This window comes from Crinia signifera, chromosome 6, assembly GCF_055691185.1.
Source record: "Crinia signifera chromosome 6, ASM5569118v1, whole genome shotgun sequence".
Lineage (NCBI taxonomy): Eukaryota > Metazoa > Chordata > Amphibia > Anura > Myobatrachidae > Crinia > Crinia signifera.
In genome coordinates, this window is record NC_139222.1 from 125,299,477 (window position 1) to 125,318,598 (window position 19,122).

General features: G+C 46.5%; 1 protein-coding gene across 2 annotated transcripts in view; it reads right to left on the reverse strand.

The window, feature by feature from the left end:
* The window catches only part of LOC146008105 (embryonic polyadenylate-binding protein), a 155,314-nt gene that overhangs the window by 15,524 nt on the left and 120,668 nt on the right, over nt 1–19,122 (reverse strand). The window lies entirely within an intron of this gene.

A 19,122-nucleotide genomic window follows, 5' to 3' on the forward strand; every position in this document is an offset into this window, starting at 1 on the left:
CAGAAGTTATGTAATATGTAATGGCCCATTATGGTAACAAAAAATGTGGCCGATACTTGTGGGTCCTAGTGCCACATCGGTGCAAGAGGTGAGAGATGGATATCACCTGTCCGCTTCTCTGGCTCCAGCTGGCCTGCCTGATGTGCCAAGTCCATGCTCTACTTCACTAGATGTCTGCAAGGGAGGTGCAGTTCTGTCTCACCCGCCATGCTGACATCAGCATCTCCATCCAGCTCAACTCTCTGGGGGTATATTGTGTTCCCAGGTAATGCAATACAAATATAGGTGGTAAGGTGCTTTGCGAGATCAAGCCCAATAGTGTATAAAATGGCTAGGTATGGTAAAACCCACTTTGATGAAGGATCAGTCTACTTCGATGCCAGATTGAAACGAAGGCGTTTCGCTCATTCCAGAGATATATATATATATATATATATATATATATATAAAAATAAATAATATATATATATATATATATATATATATATATACATATATAAATATATATATATATATATATCTATCTACAGACACACATACATGCAGATTGGTTATATAAAGTAACTCACAGTACTCATTTAGAATTTTTTATTTGTAAAAAATAAATAATAATACCACTGAGTTTTTTTAACAAGTAAAGGCCATGTGCAACAAGCACAACCATGTATCCTGAGGGGGAAATTTACTAAAGGAAATTTGTAAAAAATAGGTGTAAAAATAGGTGTATTTGTATCCAGAAATACACTTATTTTTGACATTTACTATCCCGAAAATACTGCAATTCGTATTCGTATTGGATGTGCTATCAATACGAATACGAATTGCCGTATTTTTCGGATAGTAAATGTCAAAAATAAGTATTTTTGGATACAAATACACCTATCTTTTAAAAATTTCCTTTAGTAAATTTCCCCCATAGTCTTAACATTAAATTGTATCAATCAATCAGCAGCCTTTGTAGATCTTGTTGTAATAGAAATGCACCACACAAACACCATTTCACATCATACAATTATATGAAAAAAAAAGTGTCTAAATGGTTAATGAAAATTAAACAAGAGACAGCTCACCACCTGCTTGTCAACATTTCTGGACATCTGAGTTACCTTTTTTTCAAGGCAGCAGCTAGGACAAAAAATACTGAAGTACTGCTATGTGATAAGGACTTACCTTAAATAGTGCCTGCTATAGTCTCACCAAAGTGTGCCAGATTACCGGATCCCCACGCAGATACTGTATCTAGCCGTAAGTAGGGTAATCTGCAATGTGTGCAGTCTGACTAGCAGTCTCACCAATATTGTGTACTGGTTTCTAAGTAACTGAACAGTTGACAATACAAATTACTACTTAACAGGCTGACTGGTAAAGCTATAACAGCACTGATTGATTAACGCACTTGTAGAACACTAATAAACCTTAAAGTGCTACTTACAGTGCTTAGTGCCAGATTAAGATCCACTTGGGCCTGGATCTGAAATTTATAAAGGGCCTTAGGTGGCGTGTCCAATGCCGCAGAGGTGTGACACTCACACATACAGATAAAGTGCCTCTTGTCACACCAGGGGACTCAGTCGACAAGACTGAGACCTCTGGTGGGGACCTGGACCGGTACCTGAACCGGGGAGGTTGGAGAGGACCCCTGCGCATGAACTGCGCGACAGTGCACCCAGAGCCAATAAGTAGTCAGAGGTAAAAGTACAACCAGATTTATTATGCAGAAGGTTGTAATGATACAGGCAGTAAAGTATGCAGGAGTAATGACAATTCATGCAGATTGCAATACTTTACAGGTATGATGAATGAAGTATCGATGGTGGAACATCGGATGGATATCGGATATGGAGACTGTGGGTCCGGAATGACGGACGGAAGATAGGAGCTTGACTGTGGGTCCGGAATGACGGACGGAAGCTTGACTGTGGGTCCGGAGTATCGGACTATCGATGGTGGAACATCGGAGATGGATGATGCTGGAGCATCGGAGGACCAGAGTCCTGGAGCTAGGCTGGATCGCTGGGCTGACGAGGCAGGCTCACAGGTGATGGAATAACCTGGACTTCAACAGGAGATGGAATAACCTGGAATACACTGCAGCATGGAAGACAACACCAGCAGAGAGAGACACTTGCACGGAGACAAGGACAGCTGACCATATACAGGAGACAACTGAAGCACTAGCATTGATCTGAGAGCTCCCAGCATACTTATACCCACTGGGTGGCCAGGATTGGCCGGGCAGGTATGACTGGGAGATCAGATCACACAGGATTGGACGGGAATGACATGTGACTGGGAAAACATGGCAGCCCCCATGTCAGGCTATGGCGGGAAAGTATGTTTGCGCACACCATGCTGGATACTGGGAGCAATGGCGGCGGACAGGTGGATTGCCGTGCACTGAGTACTGTCACTGGGGACAAGGAGAGCGGTGCGCCGCGCAGCCGCGGACTCAGCAGCGCTGAGCAGACTGGAGGATGGCAGCGGTGATGGCGCACGGCAGACAGGACGCCGGCAGGGGTGACGTCTGGACCGCAAGCTGAACCTGCGGAGGCACTTAGCCGGTAAGAAAGTCTGTCTGAGAGCTCGGATCGTGACAGCACCCCCCCCTTTAAGGGTGGCCCCAGGACACCTTTTAGGCTTGCGGGGAAACTTGGAGTGGAACGCCCGGATGAGTCTGGGAGCATGGACATCGATGGCATTGGTCCATGATCGTTCTTCGGGGCCGTAGCCCTTCCAATCGATCAGATATTGCAGACGACCATATCGGATGCGAGAGTCCAAGATCTTACTGACCTCATATTCAGTTCCACGCTGGGTGCAAACCTTAGGAGCCTTGGGGAGCTTGGAATGAAAGCGATTCAAGACCAGCGGCTTGAGCAGCGAAATGTGGAATGTAGCTGGCACTTTCAAATAGGGCGGCAATTTAAGCTTGTAAGCTACTGGATTGACGACTCGCTCAACTGGGAAAGGACCAATATATCGGGGAGCGAACTTCATCGATGGCACTCTCAATCGAAGATTCTTGGTTGACAACCAGACACGATCTCCGGGACGGAGGGCTGGCACAGCTCTGCGTTTCCTGTCGGCAAATTTTTTGTACCTGCTTGAAGCCTTCAGAAGTGAAGAACGAATGAGCTTCCAGGATTTGACGAATTGCCGGATGGTCGTGTCGACCGCTGGAACAGAGGACACAGGTTGCAGAGTGAAGTCAGGAACTCGAGGATGAAACCCATAATTGGCAAGGAATGGAGTGACATTAGATGAAGAATGATATTGGTTATTATGGCAGAACTCTGCCCATGGAAGGAGTTGAGCCCAGTCATCTTGGGAAGAAGAGACATATGTGCGGAGAAATGCTTCAAGGTCCTGATTCACCCTCTCCGTTTGGCCATTGGTTTGAGGGTGGTAGGCTGTGGAAAACTTTAGCTTGATTTGAAGCAGGGAGCACAGGCTTCGCCAGAATTTGGCTACGAATTGGACTCCTCTATCGGAGATGATTTCAAGAGGCAGTCCATGAAGCTTGAATATCTCTTTGATGAAGAGCTGGGACAGCTTGGAAGCTGACGGAAGACCGGTGAGGGGAACGAAGTGAGCCATCTTGGTGAACCGATCAACAATCACCCAGATGGTGGTGAACTTGTCAGACTCTGGAAGATCAGTTACAAAGTCCATAGAAATATGCGTCCAAGGACGATGTGGCACTGACAGTGGCATCAATTGCCCAGGAGGAGACTGACGACTGGTCTTGTGCTGAGCACATTTAGCACAAGAGGAAACAAAGTCCTGTACATCCTGTTTGAGGGACGGCCACCAGTAGGACCTGGTGATAAACTCGTAAGTTTTCTGAATGCCTGCATGGCCAGCGAATTTTGAAGAATGCGCCCAACAGAGCAACTTCTTTCTTAGAGCTGGCTTTACATATCTTTTCCCTGTAGGGGGCGTGAGATTTGAAACTCTCGTTGCGGAGAATGCCACTGGATCAATAATAAAGTGTTGATGTGTGGACTTAGACTCACTTTCTTGCTCCCATGAGCGGGAAAGGGCATCAGCTTTTCGGTTTTGTGTCCCTGGACAGAACGACAGCTTGAAACGGAACCTGGAAAAGAAAAGTGTCCATCTGGCTTGACGGGGATTTAAACATTGAGCAGACTTGAGATACAGAAGATTCTTGTGGTCTGTGATAATTGTGATCTCATGAACAGCGCCCTCTAGAAGATATCTCCACTCTTCTAATGCCAACTTGATGGGGAGAAGCTCTTGGTCACCGATGGCATAGTTACGCTCTGCAGGCAGGAACTTACGGGAGTAGAACCCACAGGGATGAAGACGACCATCGGGCGCTTTCTGCGAGAGGACTGCCCCAACACCCACGGAGGAGGCATCAACCTCGAGAATAAAGGGCAAGGTGGTATCAGGTTGTCTTAAAACAGGAGCGGAAGTGAACCTCTGTTTCAACAGATGGAAGGCTTCGATGGCTTCTGCCGGCCACTTCGCTGGATTAGACCCCTTTTTAGTCAAGGCAGTGATGGGAGCCACAATAGAAGAGAAGTTACGAATGAATTTTCTGTAATAATTGGCAAAACCCAGGAAACGTTGAATACCTTTCAGCGAAGAGGGAATTGGCCAATCTTGGATGGCCTGCAGTTTTCCTGGGTCCATTTGAAGACCGGAACCGGAGACAATGTACCCTAGGAAGGGTATAGACTTCACCTCGAAGACACACTTCTCCAGTTTACAGTAGAGATGATTAGCTCGCAGCCGGGACAAAACCTCTTTGACCCAATAACGATGTTCTGTGATGTTATTGGCGTAGATTAAAATGTCATCGAGATATACAACTACATGACTGTACAGAATGTCCCGAAAGATCTCATTGACATAGTGCTGGAACACGGCTGGGGCATTGCTGAGCCCAAAGGGCATGACGAGGTACTCATAGTGGCCGTCTCTGGTATTAAATGCCGTCTTCCACTCGTCGCCCTCTCGTATGCGGATGAGATTGTATGCACCTCTCAGATCGAGTTTTGTAAAGATGGTTGCACCGCTGACACGGTCAAACAGCTCGGTGATGAGAGGCAACGGATATCGGTTCTTTACTGTAATGTCATTGAGGCCGCGATAATCAATGCAGGGACGTAGGCCTCCATCCTTTTTTTTGACGAAGAAGAATCCTGCGCCAGCAGGAGAAGTCGAAGGACGGATGAATCCCTTTGCCAGATTTTCCTTGATGTAACTGGTCATGGCTTGAGTCTCTGGAAGAGAGAGAGGATAGGTTCTACCTCTGGGTGGTTCTTTGCCTGGGATAAGTTCAATAGGGCAATCCCACGGTCTGTGAGGAGGTAGAACATCAGCGCCAGACTTGCTGAATACATCTGAGTACTCTTGGTAGGGAAGAGGCGGAAGGTCTGCTGCATCGGCTGAAGAATGACGAGCTGGGAGTACCTTTTGGAGACAGGTACCGGAGCAGGAAGGATCCCAGGAAAGGATTTCAGATGTCTTCCAATCAAGACGAGGATTGTGAAGACGGAGCCAGGGTAAACCCAGAACCAGAGAATGAGTGGCTCGGGGTAAAACCAGGAAGGACAAAAGTTCAGTGTGCAGGACTCCCACTTTTACTGTAAGTGGCAAAGTTCTGCGGGAGACTGTCGCATCAGGAATCCTACTGCCATCCACAGCAGTAAGGAAGACAGTCTTGGAAAGACTTTCAGTGGGCAACCCCCACTTGCGGACCAGTTCTGCAGTAACAAAGTTGCCAGCGGCACCGGAATCAAGAAGCGCGGAGACAGTCTTGAAATGCTGACCAACTTGTAGGGAAACTGGAAGGACACAATCGGTTGCTGATGGAGAGGACTTAATTACTCCTAGCCTACCCTCTCCTTGACGGGCTAGGAGGAGGAGTTTTCCTGACGCTTTGGGCATGCAGAAATTTGATGTGCGGAATCGGCACAATACAGACAGAGCTGTGCCAACCGTCGACGTCGACGTTCTCCTGGAGACAAGCGGAAACGGTTTATCTCCATTGGTTCTTCTTTGGAGTGGACCGCAGGAGCAGTGGGTAAAGAAGGCGGAGGAGTTGGCACTTTAACTGGAGCGCTCTTGTGACGTTCTATAGCCCTTTCTCGGAAGCGTAGGTCTACTTTAACACACAATGAAATAAGGTCACTTAGACCTGAGGGTAAGTCTCTTGTAGCAAGTTCATCCTTGATACGATCGGATAGGCCATGCCAGAAAGCTGCGTATAAGGCCCCATCACACCAGGAGAGTTCAGACGCCAGAATCTGGAACTGGACCAGATATTGCCCGACGGAGCGGGATCCCTGTCTGAGACGGAGGAGTTCAGTGGAGGCAGATGCTGATCGCCCAGGCTCATCGAAGATACGCCGGAATGTTGACACGAAGTCCTTGTAATTGGACAGGATGGCATCAGATCTTTCCCATAAGGGAGACGCCCACTCTAGTGCCGCTCCACATAGGAGGGAGATGATGTAGGCGATCTTGACCCTTTCAGTAGGGAAGTTGCTGGGTTGCAGCTCGAAGTGAATCTCACACTGATTGAGAAAGCCTCGACAGGTCTTGGGGTTCCCATCATACTTGGTGGGGACAGACAGATGAAGGCGAGGTGCAGCAGCCATTACAGGAGGATGAACGGGACTTGGAAGTTCTCTGACAGGCTCAGGGCCACTGAGAGTGGTCTGTAACTTATCCAGCCGGGAAGACAGATCTTGCAGGCAATGAATCACTTGGCTCTGCGCAGCCTCTTGCTGATCCAAGCGAACAGCCAGTTGCTGTACAGGGCTGGGTGGAGAAGCTTGGTTTGCGGCTGGATCCATTTGGCTAGTGCTTACTGTCACACCAGGGGACTCAGTCGACAAGACTGAGACCTCTGGTGGGGACCTGGACCGGTACCTGAACCGGGGAGGTTGGAGAGGACCCCTGCGCATGAACTGCGCGACAGTGCACCCAGAGCCAATAAGTAGTCAGAGGTAAAAGTACAACCAGATTTATTATGCAGAAGGTTGTAATGATACAGGCAGTAAAGTATGCAGGAGTAATGACAGTTCATGCAGATTGCAATACTTTACAGGTATGATGAATGAAGTATCGATGGTGGAACATCGGATGGATATCGGATATGGAGACTGTGGGTCCGGAATGACGGACGGAAGATAGGAGCTTGACTGTGGGTCCGGAATGACGGACGGAAGCTTGACTGTGGGTCCGGAGTATCGGACTATCGATGGTGGAACATCGGAGATGGATGATGCTGGAGCATCGGAGGACCAGAGTCCTGGAGCTAGGCTGGATCGCTGGGCTGACGAGGCAGGCTCACAGGTGATGGAATAACCTGGACTTCAACAGGAGATGGAATAACCTGGAATACACTGCAGCATGGAAGACAACACCAGCAGAGAGAGACACTTGCACGGAGACAAGGACAGCTGACCATATACAGGAGACAACTGAAGCACTAGCATTGATCTGAGAGCTCCCAGCATACTTATACCCACTGGGTGGCCAGGATTGGCCGGGCAGGTATGACTGGGAGATCAGATCACACAGGATTGGACGGGAATGACATGTGACTGGGAAAACATGGCAGCCCCCATGTCAGGCTATGGCGGGAAAGTATGTTTGCGCACACCATGCTGGATACTGGGAGCAATGGCGGCGGACAGGTGGATTGCCGTGCACTGAGTACTGTCACTGGGGACAAGGAGAGCGGTGCGCCGCGCAGCCGCGGACTCAGCAGCGCTGAGCAGACTGGAGGATGGCAGCGGTGATGGCGCACGGCAGACAGGACGCCGGCAGGGGTGACGTCTGGACCGCAAGCTGAACCTGCGGAGGCACTTAGCCGGTAAGAAAGTCTGTCTGAGAGCTCGGATCGTGACACCTCTCAGCCAGTGCCGAGGCTCTTCAGAACACTGCGCTCCATCTGACAGGGACGCACAAGTGTCTCTCAAGCACAATTTCCAGGCATCATTGGACACAAAGGCAGGGTTAGGGGGGAGGCGGCGGTGAGCTCTGTTGGAAGGGGGACGCACGAGCTGACCACCAGACCCCCGCTGAAGGACGGCGACTCCACCGGTATAATAGTTATGCGTTTGTACACATGGATACTGACAAAGAGATGCTATCACCTTAACAGATGCTGACACTGAAAGACCGACAAACTTTTACACATATACTGACACACAGACACTGACATGCCAACACTGACACATGGACAAATGCTGACACACATGCTAACAGACAGTGACATTTGGAGTACAGATTTGCCCTGCATTCGGGTCTGAAATGGGCCATACAGTAAGTCAGCTGGGCTTCAGATGGCCAATTGCTGTGGTGACAGGAAAATAAATTTTTCTGACTTAAACTCCACAGTAATCATGTGGGCCTATTTTGATGGGGGGTCTGGAGCTGCAGCTCCATTATTTAATCTGGCTCTAACAGTACTACAGAAAGTAAGGTCTTGTGATTAAATGCATACACCTTCAAAAAATGTAACTAATACTGAATACAGAATTAAGAGGGACATCGTAACAATGCTAACTACAGCACTAAAAGGCTAGGCTACACAGACAGGGGTGAAATTAGGTGTTAAGTTGCAACTAGGCACAACATTATCGGTCATCCTCATCACATCGCTGCCATCCTCTTGTTAGGGCTTCCTGATAACCAAAGCCACCCTATCTTAACAGGTGTGGTATGGCGCTCCAACAGGGGGAATCCCGACTGCCGGTGCTCCGACGGGGGCGAGTGCAATGAAGCCCCTTGTGGGTTCAATGCGCTCAGCAAGCTGCCGGCTCAGTGGCTCGCCACAGGTTCTATACTCCCTCTGTGGGACAAGGAAGAATAGCCCCTGTGAGTCGGGATACCCCGTCGGAGCACCAGCAGTTGGGATTCCGAGATCGGGATACTGACTGTCGGTATCCCCCCTGTCGGAGCGTCATCCAGCATCCATCCTCACTAACCTAAATGGGGTGAAATGTATCATAACGTGCCAATGGAGCCAGATACTATATCATCAGTTGACAGCGACCTGCACAAAAAAAAAAGAGAAAACTCTTGTACCCGTTGCCACTGGTAAGTTTCTGGAGACACAGTGTGTCACTGCAGTGATTTCCTCCACTCTAAATTCATACTCTACCGCTACAGTTCTGCTTACCCACGCTAAGCAGTCACTAGTTTCCTTGTATTTAGTTTGGTCGGAACTACACTGTCAACTGGAGAGTAGTTCAGAGATAGTGATAATACCCCACAAAAAAAGAAAAAAATATGACACTGATCAACCACCTCATGGGTGTCTTGGAAGCAGGGTTGCATAAGTATTTAAAAAAAATGTTTTTAGTAATCCATGAACAATTTTTTAAGCGAGAACAGTAACAAAATGAACACAGTAATAGAATAAATACACACTGAACAGTTGCATCAAGAAGTACAATTAGTCTCTGAATTTCACTCAATCAGTTGTTTGAGTCTGAGTCAAACATGTACATGTCTTTGTCCACATCCTCATTTTTGTCATCAGTGGAGAAGCCTCTGTAGCATGCAACCAGCTTAGCTGCTTTTCCGTTGCGCGTTTTGGATTGTATAAAACCGTACTTTGAAAAAATCCTTTAAATTCCTGCACTTGATGAAACTGAGGAGAACAGAAGATTTACTATAGAATTGTCTACCAAGACATCAACCAGGCTAGAGGAGATACTTGGCATAAAGTGTCCACTTCAAACATATATGGTGCAAATTGTTTCATGGATGCACAAAAGTTGATGATGACCAGCATAATTTGACAATGATTAGCATGAGCAAACTCTATAGCAGTCTCAATTTCATCAGGACTAAGCTTTTTCCCCTGTTCCTAGGATCAAGTAGATTAGCTAGAAAGTGGGCATCTGTGAGTGCAATTTTATCTTTTGCCTTTGCCATCTTTACTTCATTGCTGTGGTGTCCAATCTCTTCAAGATCACCTCAAACACTTGAACAACCTCACTGATATTGCAGCTGCATTGTTGTGCACGATCCAGGCTGGTATGGGTTGACACCACATAGGCCAACATACATTAGGTTGACAGGGCCATGCTTCGGGCATGTTGCCTCACTGCCCTGCCCCACTATTATATTCTCCCTACACGGCCTTGTGGATGGTGGGGTATGAAATACCGCCTGTTTTGGGGGGAAAAAAGATGAAAAACTCATAACACCCTGTAAACTGTCAACCTTCCCATTGTCGACCTAATGCTTGTGTCGACCATCCAACCCTTCCCATGTGTCAACCTAAGCCCTGTCGACCTTCAGTGGTCGACCTAATGTATGTCTACCTTCATAGTGTTGACCTAGCGACCGTATCCCCAGGGTATAGCTACAAGTTTCCATCGAGCCAAATAATCTTCAGCACTTAATACCAAAGGTATAAGAATGGGCGAGTTTTCCAGAAAGGACTCCAAACAGTCTGCCATAGTATTCCAGCAGGTCACTTGATAGTATAAGCCTTTTTCCATCCAGTACATCAGTTGTTCTTGATCAAATGGTTAATGTTGAGAATATTTTAGCTAGACTAAATGTTATATGAGGGACAGTTCATTTTCCATTTATTTTGATATTTTGAAAAAGCTCCAAAATGAATAGTGAAGCAAACGGATGCAGTTTTAAGGGGCCTACACACGAGGCGCTTTTAGCCCATTTTGTAAGTGATCTCACTAGATCACTTTGAAATTAAGCATGATCACTATGTATGCCCCCTGAGCGATGGCGATGCTTGGTCCTGTGCATCACTAATCGCCAGACTAGATCTTGACTACATGTAGTCAAGATCTAGTCAAGCGTGGTCCTGTGCATCACTAATCGCCATACTAGATCTTGACTACATGTAGTCAAGATCTAGTCAAATCGCCAGCCAGTGCTAACCAGAACCTCTTGTGTGGAGTGCACAGCTGCACGTAACATATGCATTGGTATATCCCCCACCCTGTACTGGCAAAGCTGTTGGCACCCCTTGGTACAAGTGTGCACAAACTCTGCATACAAATGAATAACAAGAGTTTATGGTAGACCTACCTTAGGTTAACTCTCTTTCTTCGAGGTTCATGGTACCCACAGGGCACCCACTCTTAATAAAGCCTGTGGTATATCTTTGTGATACACAAATTGCGACTTCCACGACCTTAGTCAGGTCCTCCTTCGCTCTATGTGTGAGTAAGTGCATTGGCATTAGGGATGCCAATCCCGGAGCATTTTTTCAATCCCGGGATTCGGGATTGAAAAATGCTCAATCCCGGGATTCCTGGGATCCCGGGATTGGCATCCCTTCTTGGGAGCTAGGTGCAGACAAGCACTATAGGCGCATCCACACGCCATTTTTGGGGAGGAAAATCACTGGGCATTAAATAAACCACCCCCCTCTCTCCCACATTGCCTTACTTTTGAGAGGGGCAGGCGGCAGCAGAATGGAAGCAGGCTGCTGGTGTGACGCGCCGGTATGTCACTGTGCAGCCGGGAGAAGCCGGGCGGCGAGCGGGTTCAGTACTGCAGCCTGCGCAGCGTGACCAATGGGTCACGCTGTGCAGGCTGCAGCGCTACACCTCCGGTGTCACAACTCGCTCGCTGCCCGACCTCTCCCGGCCACACACAGTCACAGCGGCAGGGAGTCTCTGGTCACAGGCAGCGGCGAAGAGCATCCGGTAGTAGGGAGCGGCGGTGCGGGGCCTTTACTGGCTGCACAGTATGACGCGCAGCGTGACCTCTGACCACATCATGCTGCGCGTCTGAGCTGTGCATGATCGGGGACAGAACGAAGCAGCCTGGCAGCGTCTGAGCGAGTGCTCAGACGCTGCCCAGCATTAGACTAATCTAATCCCGAAATCCCGGGATTGAAAGCTCCAATCCCGGGATTCAAATCCCAGCAATTTTGGGGCCAAATCCCGGGATCCCGCCGATCCCGGGATTGGCCACCCTAATTGGCATGCTCTTGTCTATTTTCTTTCTTCTCCACTTCCTACTATTGGCTGGCTAACAAACTGATGAGCTAGGCATGGAGGCGGGGTTATATGGGAGAGGAGCCATGCATCCTGGGAAAACTGAAAGCTGCGCTGATTGGTGCCACGGTCCTCTGAACCGCCTACAACCCCAATGTCACCCTGTGGGTATCATGAACCCGGAAGAAAGAGAGTAACTCTCCATGACCATAACTCTCGTTTTCTTCTTCGGGTTCCATGGTCCCACAGGGTGACATTGGGGATATCCAAAAGCAGTACTCAAGGGAGGGTACCCGGCTGTCAGACGACAAAAGGAAGCATCCTGGGAGGCAAACGTGTCAAATGCATAGAACTTTGTAAAGGTATTAACAGATTACCATGTTGCATCCTTGCACAGTTGTTCAGCGGACACCCCATGGCATGCGCCCATGACGGACCTACCGATTTGGTGGAATGTGCATTTATTGACAATGGTAGACGGAGATCAGCTTGCTGAATGACCATACAAATCCAGTGAGCGACAGTTTGCTCGCTGGCCAACCCTTATTGTGAAACCATATAGTACAAAGAGGGTGCCTGATTTCCTGATCGAAGTGCGGTTCAGATATATAGTTAGAGCCCTAACCACATCCAAGGACATCAGCCGGAGAGAGAACATCCGAAATGAGCGTGGCGACCACTATCTCCTGGTTGATGTGAAACTTGAAGACTACTTTTGGCAGGTGGGAAGCTTCGGTTCTTAGCACCACCCTATCCAGATGGAAAATCAGAAAGGGAGGTCTGCATGAAAAGGCAGACAAATCTGATAGCGTCTGGCAGACGCTATTGCCAAAAGGAACACAGTCTTAGCTGTGAGCAACTTATATTTTACAGAGCAAAGTGGTTTGAAGGGAGGTTTGGCCAGAGCCTGTAACACCAGGGACAAGTCCCATGGTGTCGTTGTATGGAACATATGGTGGTTGTATATGTATGACAACCTGGATGAAAGTATATATATCTGGAAGAGAAGCAATCTTCCTTTGAAACCAGATGGACAGAGCCGAGATATGCACCTTAAGCGAGGCTAACCTTAAACTTAAACCTCTCTGTAGAAAAACAAGGACTCTTAGTTTTGAACACGTGTCATACTTGCGGGATGCACACCAGGAGAAATAAGTGTGCCAGACCCTGTAGTATATCCTTGCCAATGTGGGAATGCGTGCTTTGATCATTGTTTTGATGACCATTGCAGAAAACCCTTTCTCTTTGGCAGTTTCAAGCGCCACACCATTAAAGACAGGCGCTGAAGGTCTGGGTGTAGACAAGGACTCTGACTGAGCAGGTCCGGTCATAGTGGCAACCTGAACGGCTGCTGTACTGACCGCTGTTGCTTCCTACTAATAACGTCAATTCCTAGTATGAACACCGCTGACAGTGCCAGTAGGTGGTGTTCCACCCAAGTGAGGATTTTGGACACAATTCGGGCATAGCTACTGCGCTGTAGGTGCCTGCCTGATGGTTTATGTATGCCACTGTTGTGGCATTGTCTGACCTGGACTTGTACCGGTTTGCCATGAAGAAGATCCTGTGAGTGAACAAGAGCGTTGTACACTGCTCAAAGCTCCAGGACATTGACAGACAGGCGTGTTTCCAGCTTGGACCATACGCCTTGCAAGGACCGGGATTCTACGAACGCTAAATACAAAAATGTTACCAAGCCACCTGCGCTTATACAAGAACTGCAGCAGGGAGAAGTAAATGGGATACCAAACCCAAATACAAAATGGACACAAAAGAAATGCAATTTCACTGCGCTGTTCCCAGGATTCATGCAGAGATCCTTTCTATTTGGAGAAATGTTGTTCCTAATCTCCAAACATAGAAGGAAAAAATTCCTATATTAGGGGAGACAATTCTTCTCGGTTAAAAACCATGCGGAGCTCACCTAATCTTACTTGAAGACGTTCCCATAAAGGTATCCTTAGAATTCTCACAATTTCAAAATCAAAGGGGGGAATTCTTACGTGTGCGGAGAAACTGCTCAGACCAGAAAGTCTTTGAGGAGCAATGTTGAGATCTAACAAAAAGACTACGTGATAGGGGATATAGTAACAGATCCATAAAGAGGGCAAAGAGGACAGTTACCCAAACCAATAGGGAATCTCTAGTCTTCCAAAAGAAGAAAGAGAGGATGAATACCAATAAGATCAGATTCGTAGGCAACTATTGTAATGAATGGAAAGAAATACAGCGGATTATTCAGGAACATTGGCCAATTCTATTGTTAGATGAAGATCTATCCAGAATTTTGGACCCAAAGGTAGCCATGAGCTGGCGTCGCTCAAAAAATCTGAGGGACGAACTGGTCCATAGCCACTTCGTGAAGCATCGCCAGAAATTGGACATTGCGGAGGGGTCCTATGCTTGCGGAGACTGCAAAGCATGTGAATACATGCTAAAATGTGGAGAAGTGCAAGACAGATATGGCAATAAACTCAAGATTCGACAATACATCAACTGTAAATCTACAGGGGTCGTATATTGCATAATCTGCCCATGTGACATGAAATATGTCGGAATGACAACCAGGACTTTGAAACAAAGAATTCTAGAGCATGCAGGTTCGGTAAGGAATTCCGTATCAGATCTAGCGAAACTCAAAAAACTAACATCAGTTGCTCGTCACTATCACAGACATCACAAAAACTAATTTAAGGGAACAAGAGTCATCGGCCTTGAGCGAGTAAAACTAGGCATTAGAGGGGGAGACCTCCAGAAAAATATATTGCAGAGGGAGAGTGAATGGACCTTTCTGCTCAATGCCCTGTCACCTCATGGACTTAATGAGTATATAAATTATCAAGCATTCCTGTGAATAATATGGCTACAGAAATATCATCTGGACAACCCCAGTTATATACAAAACAACCTCTGAAGTCAGATTCCTGATCTGGGGGCCTATAGCAGAGAGTTAAATCTGACACTAGTCACTTCATAAGCCTCTTTATAGACACTTTTCCTCAGTAAGATAATATGCACATTAAGTCACCACATAAGGACACTTCCTTAGGCACTTGATAAAGCACCAGTCCATTAGAGACACGTAGCTCTTTTTAGCTATACATAAAAAAGTGTATATATGGAACCCGTATAATACACAGTAAACACGTAATTGTATACAAACATTTCATACACAATAACTTCCTCACTGCCGATTTTGGGGTACCCCTTTTTCTTGGGGGTATGGTCAGTTTTAGTTCTTGCACTGTGTTTGGCATTTCATTTTTTCACTTATTATCACATACCTTTGAAGTAATTTTCACCTCATTTTAATCCAATCTATATTTAAATTTTACTAAATTTTCACTCACCTTAAGAAATAATTATTCAACTCATTTAAAGTCATTCCATCTGCATAGTCCCAGTAAAAACATGTGGAATGGTGTCCAGATAAAATGATAAAACCCCTAAAAGAAATAAATGCAACAACTCTACCAGGAAATAAATCCCATAACAACTTTGTATATAGTTGTAAAAAGTCCCATCTGTTAAGAAAAGCAAACAGATGAAAACTCACCTGGTCTGTCACAGAACAGATCTCCCAAAAAGAGGATGCAGAAAATATAGTAAATATAGAATACAGAAGATGCAGAAAATAATAAAAAACTATACAATTAGGCATTTTTATCGGTATAAAAAAAGAGAGAGAAAAGGAGAAAAAGCAAGTAAGGTAAAATTACCTAGGATATGACAAACAAAATAATGGTACAAGGCAGCGAGTTATTTGTCCCACAAATAATCTATGTAATCATAGGTGTAATTATCAAAGGTATGGGAATATGGAGATACATTGCAGGTAACCCTGGTTACGGCGCCCCCAAGAATTACGAATATACGTACGGGATCACAGCTACGGAAATTGTTCCCATGGGTGGGGACTCTGCCCTGGGTCATGTGACCAAATACGTAATAGAGGATCACGTCCATAGCAACCACGTAATGGAGGTAAAGCTATGACAAGAGCATGCATACGAATACACGCATGAGACCTCAGACATGGAAGCTGTTGCCGTGGTTGGAGACGCAGTCTTAGGTCATGTGACCAAGTATGGAACAGAGGATTGCGTCCATGGCAACCATGTAAACACCCGTTACGTGACCCATAGTAGATAGGCAGTCGCAAGAGACAGACTACCAGAACCTACAATGAGCGTAGGAGGTGTGAAGGGGGTTTGACCAATAGAAACAGCAGTGCTATTTCCCCGCAAAAGCTCAGTGGTACAAATAGACGCTGCCTGACATATAGCAGATACTGGTGAACAAGCACAGGCGAAACGAGCGTCCAGGCAGGAGTGGCTGTCACGGTAGGGAGGCTGCCATTTGTGGCACAAAGATGCAGAGCTTCTCATATGATAAGTAACTTTAATGACATTTGGCTGTTAACAAATTGATAGAGTGGATTTATGCTTTTTATCTGCACCTGTATTGAAATTGTGCTGTGGGAATTATAGACTCACGATATTCATGTGGGGAAACTGAATAAGTAGTAATATATGTATAGAGGAGTTGTATAAAACGTATCAACGTTTGATGATAATCAAATACAATATACCCCTGGATAGGGAATTAACCCTCCTCTTATTAGGGGACTCTCATTGAATCCAGTGACTGTTTGATCCCATGCGCTGGTCCTAACCAACAGGGGTGACACGGGATACTGGAAATCAACAGCAGATCCCCACTTTCCTTCCTTCTATTTGTTCTCATCATTTTGGTCTCAATACAGATCACCCGCTCATTCGGCTCGTTCACTGTCCTAGAGACACACGGCTGAAAAGCAGGAATGATTTGAGACCAGAGAGAACAATCTGTATCTATTCCCACTCTCCACTCTATATTTGTACTCAGTCTATGAATGAATTATCTAAGCAATGCACACATCTGTACAACTGTTTATGAATTAAACATAAGCTTAAGCCACCCGGTACCACAGTGATATACACTGTGGTTACCCACGTGACAGCCATAACAAAATCATTATATCTCGCCATAAATGTATGATCCCAGATGATACCTTTTTTTAGAATTTATTATAAAGACTAAATTAAGGTTTTTTTCACATTTTTTCGTCACAAATAAATTTATAAAAATAAAAAATCAGCCAGGCTATCTATATGTCTCATGGGAGAATATCCCCATATTGAGATCATGTCTGACCGAGGCTGACACATATTTTCACTTTCTTCATTGACATTTTGACATATTGTCACACTATTCTATTCTGCTCTGTCCTATATATATAGATAGATACCACTTGTTCTTTCCTTAAGAGACTATTGTAAGTCATACTAGTTTTGGAGGTTTTTCAGTGAGTCCTAAATTTTAACGTATATCATTAAAAAATTACATATTTTAACTAAAGTTGTGCCCCAACAAAGAGTCATCTTTTTCTTCGTTTGTACATAAGTATCTGTATTATGACTCATGGGAGCACCACCAACCTATGAAATGCTTTAGGACACTAAAAGTCAATAACTATTGTGACTGTTGGTTCATAGAATTCAGAATAAGTCTAAGTCACTACTAAGTCAGTGCTAGTCCCCTTTTCCTGTGTGTAATCTCCAAACATAGAAGGAAAAAATTCCTATATTAGGGGAGACAATTCTTCTCGGTTAAAAACCATGCGGAGCTCACCTAATCTTACTTGAAGACGTTACCATAAAGGTATCCTTAGAATTCTCACAATTTCAAAATCCCACAAAGACACAAACTCACCTAAGTGGTGTTCCCTGCTTCCCATACACCGCGTCCCCTGCCCGCCTCCAGGCTGCACATAAGATTTACCAAATCTTATGTGCAGCCCGTCCGACCTCCCGACCCGCACGGTACCACGCATCGGATCGGATGGGATGTCTGCACACACGATTTGGGATGATTTCACTGCCCAATCCATCCTTAAGTCCCAAAGGACCAGCTGCATATGGGTGCCTGTAAAAGCATTCACAGCTTGTGGACGGTTTTACAGGGGAGACTGTATCCACACTCCAGGAGACTTGCTGCTGCATGCTGAGTCTGGTTGCATGTGTCTCTGAGAGAGGAGCAGAGTTTTCAATCAGTTTGAGGACTAGACACCTGTAGTGAATCGACGCCCAAAGCCTGGGGAGGGAACTACAGGCTGGAACAGCCTCCCCTGTATGCTGGTCTTACCCCACCTGGTTCTAAGGAGCCCTATGAACAATGAGTGATTACACCCAGCCTGTGCTCAATGCCCTGGTGGTCTAGTGGAGTCCCTGCCGCAAGCAGCAGTGTCCACACCAGCTGCTGCAGCACGTCTCCCCGGTGCGCAGCAGAACAGCGATTTAGTGCTCTCACAGAGAGCCTTACCTGTCCCTGTGCTCCAGCCACGCTGTCGGAGGTTACCGGTTTCCGGTGGTGCTAGGCGCCGGGCTCCATCTCACTGCATAGCCCTCTTGACCAGGGTCATGGGGGAGTTTCGGCACCGGCAGGGGGACGGAGCTGCCACGCTGTCATCAGTGTGACAGACAGTGCAGGCAGCCCAGCAGTGGTAATGCTGCACAGTGTAAAACATACAAAAAACATAATGGTGCTCCAGCTCCTGCTGGCACCAACCGAACAACGGATGAGCTAGGCATGGAGGGGGGGTTATATGGAAGAGGAGCCGAGCATCCTGGGAAACCTGAAAGCTTTGCTGATTGGTGCCATGGTCCTCTGAATCGCCTACAACCCCAATGTCACCCTGTGGGACCATGGAACCCGAAGAAGAAATTCACATTTTTCCATGTACTCAGGGTCTGATTTAGCCCCTCGTGCACTTAAGAATAGGTCACAACGGACCAGTGTTTTTAGGACTGTGTATGAGCAGTGATGTTGTGTTGCGCGGGTTGCAATGCCCTTGACGTCGCAGCCAAATTGACAGTCTGCAAATGTTACAGAGCGGGTAAATAGAGCATTGCAGAAAACAGCATTTTAACAGCATTGATTTCATCCTCAGAAGCAGTTTCACTGGTACAGGCAGCTGCACACTCTGAACTGCAGTGATAGATGGTTGTGTTGTTGATCTAAGTTACACCTTTGAATGCAGCAGAGGAGGATCATGGAAGCTACACAACAGGGCATTTTTTTCACAATACGCTTCCTGTGGCGTTTGCAT